This window comes from Otolemur garnettii, unplaced genomic scaffold (genome assembly GCF_000181295.1).
Source record: "Otolemur garnettii isolate 467f Iridium unplaced genomic scaffold, OtoGar3 scaffold02066, whole genome shotgun sequence".
NCBI classification, from domain to species: Eukaryota; Metazoa; Chordata; class Mammalia; order Primates; family Galagidae; genus Otolemur; species Otolemur garnettii.
Window position 1 is genome coordinate 1 of NW_003854461.1, and position 3,113 is coordinate 3,113.

The 3,113-nt window shown below is 41.2% G+C and overlaps 1 pseudogene across 1 annotated transcript; it reads right to left on the bottom strand.

The window, feature by feature from the left end:
- Positions 1–6: 6 nt before the first annotated feature.
- Positions 7–614, bottom strand: LOC100965071 (annotated as a pseudogene). The gene has a single exon (XR_155091.3). The product of XR_155091.3 is annotated as a 40S ribosomal protein S3a pseudogene (transcript).
- Between the last annotated feature and the right edge of the window lie 2,499 nt (positions 615–3,113).

Sequence of the window (3,113 nt, forward strand, 5' to 3'; positions counted from 1 at the left end):
ATGTCTTTTCCAATGCTATCTGCAATCAATTTATTGACAACTTCTTTCAAGTCGTTTGTCTGCACCTCTCTGGTCATGATTTCCATCATTTTCTTCCGAATTTGGCGAACCTGCTGGTGCTGGGCATAAGAGGTCTTCTGTATCTGATTGTTGCGTTTTTTAGTAAAACCAACACAGAACAGACGAAGCAAATAACCATCAGTAGTTGTAACATCAACATGAGCTTCAATCACAGTCTGCCATTTTTTAACCATAGAACACATTTTGTCACGGGTAAGATCCATGCCATGGAAGTTAGGCAGTTTTTGCCCTGAACATCTTCAGGAATCAGCTTGAATTTTCTAAATGCAACTTCATCATTCTGCAGATCAGCAAGACTCACTTCCAACACGCGACCTTTGAGGCCATCAGATGCAATTTGGGTTCCTTGCGTCCTGGTGACTAGTGTTTTCCCAATATTTCTTATATTGAACATAGCAGGTGCTTTCACATCACACCAATCTTTCTTAGAAAATGGATCAACCACTTTCTTCTTGGCTCCCTTTTTGCCACCTTTCGTAAGGCGCTTGTTCTTGCCAACCGCCATGACAGTGCTCAGCCTATCTCCAGGTTTTGACTACCAAAATATGTCTAGACATTGCATATCACCCCTAATTGAGATGACTGGACTCATCAAAGAAAATGACAGACATTACCTACGGACAAGCTGACACATATTCCATAGCTAAACTGTAAAGGTTTTTTAAAAAGCTACAACATAACTGAACTTTGTTTTCTTACACAAAAGGCGCATTTTACATAATTTTTCTGTATCAGGATTTTGTTATCTTAACAAAAGATCTCAGAGGCCTTTCCACATCAGTCCATAAAGTTCTCCCTTAACGGCTGCACAGCGCTCCATGTTGTCTATATGATCATTTATCTCACTGGCCACCTATGACAGGCATTTGGGGTAACACTCTCTTGCTATTAAAAACAATGCAGTGAGCAACAACGTGCATATAAGTCTTTGTGTATTTGCCAGTGTATCTTTGGAGTAGGTTCCTGGAAGCAGATTTGCTAGTTCAAAGGGCTGATGTGCATGAAATTATGGTAGAGGCCGCCAAATTTCCCTCCACAGAGGTTGTGCCGTTTTGTATTCCCACTAGTGTCCTGATTTCATTACTTAACCTCATAGCATGAACACTTCCAATGTCATTAAATAACCCTTGAAAATTGGATTTCGTAATGGCTGCCCCCAATTCCCACATGTGCATACACTATCAGTAGCTAATCATTCCTTTCCTGTTAAACATATATGAGAATCCCAAACTTTCTGTGTTATAAGTAACACTGGAATGAACTTCTTTGCAAAAAAAAACTTTGACTGAAGTTCTGGTCATTTCCTTAGGACAAATTAATGTATCAAAGAGTTTCCCTATTTCTGACCTCTCTTATGACATACTGGTAGAGTTCTTCCATGAGGAAATGGTGCAGCGGTTCCCAACCTGTGGGTCACAATCCACAGGAACTGGATTAAAGGGCTGCAGCATTAGAAAGGTTGAGAACCGCTGAACCATTTTTTGTCAAGAGTATTGGGATAGATCTTTTTCTTGGGTTCAGGGTCTTTGATGAGGGAATAGACTTATCTGAGCAGTCTGTCCTTCTGGGGGAAATAACTAAATCACACCAAACTATGTAAAGACCCAGGCTTAAAAATCCTGAATAAATTCTTTATGGTTAGTGGCAGCTCTGATCAATTTCATCATTCAGGGCACTAGGCTATTCTTTTCTGCTTGTTAACTTAACATTTTCTCTAGACACATTCCTTCTCTCTCAAAGAAGCAATCATTTTCTCCTGCTCAGCAGAGAGATGGTGGGCAGGCTTTGTTTCTTCACAGCTTCTCTTCCTAAGAGAATTTCCCCTGGTCTACAATATCATGGAAAGGACAGCTCATCTGTGTCATTTGAGGTGGAAATAAACTATGAGAGGAGTAACAAATGTTGCATCTTTAATATTACCACTTAAAGTAATAGCCATGTAAGAAATTTAGCAAGCACTATTAGGACTAATTTCACCCATCTTGATTGTTGAGTACTCACACACTGAGGCCTAGCAGTCCAGAGGGAAACAAAATACTGAACACAGCCATTAAGGCAAATGCTATCTTTAGACGTCTATTTAAGTCTATGGTAGTGTGGACAAATAAGGTGTGAAGATGATGAGTGTAGCTTGCAGAAACTCATGTTTTCCTTACTGTTTGCAAAATGGCTAGAAATTCCAGCAACCACCCTAAAAATAAGATACCTGGTATAATCAAGCTCTGAATTTAAAAAAAAAAAAAATCCCTAAACCTCCCTAACATTTAGAAGAAAACACGAGACCTCTGAGACAATTGCACTGGGAACAGTCTTGATTCATTTAGAGGAAAATGAGCAGGAAAAGTGAGCTGTCCATCAGCAGAGGGTCCCCAGTGCCATCGCCTCATGACTTACTTTCTCAGTTAAATTTGAAACCCAATTGGTTACCCCCCCCCCCCACCAACCCGGTCTCACTCTGTTGCCTACACTGGAACATGGTGGTGCAATCCTGGCTCATTGCAGCCTTGAACGCCTGAGCTCAAGTGATTCTCCTGCCTCCTGAGTAGCTGGGACTACAGGAGTGCACCACTGTGCCCAGCTAACCTGGCTGTCTTTCTATTACCTGTGTAAAATGACTTCTCCCCACAGGAACCCTCTCCTCTCTGGCGTGGTGTTTCTATAGCAATGTATGCCTGTGATTTAAGGGATCAGTACACATAACCCTGGCTTTTTAAAAAAATAAAAATGTGTTCACGAGATGCAGGTTAAAGGCAGTTCAATTGGTTTACCCCTGGGGCGAGACTTCCCAGTACCTTTACAGTGGGATTGTGCTTGTGACTCTCCATGAAAGACAAGAGAAAGAAGATAAAGACAAGATAAAGCAGTCAGTCCATTCATATCTGACTCGAGAGTCCTTGCCTCCAGGAGCATCTCACAGGACCAGTGCCCCAGCTGAAAACCTTTTGGGAAACGTTAGTTTATATTCCATCACCCTGATCTAATGAATGCTTTTTTCATTGTACTTGTGTTCAGTCATGCATGCAGGCTTTTTA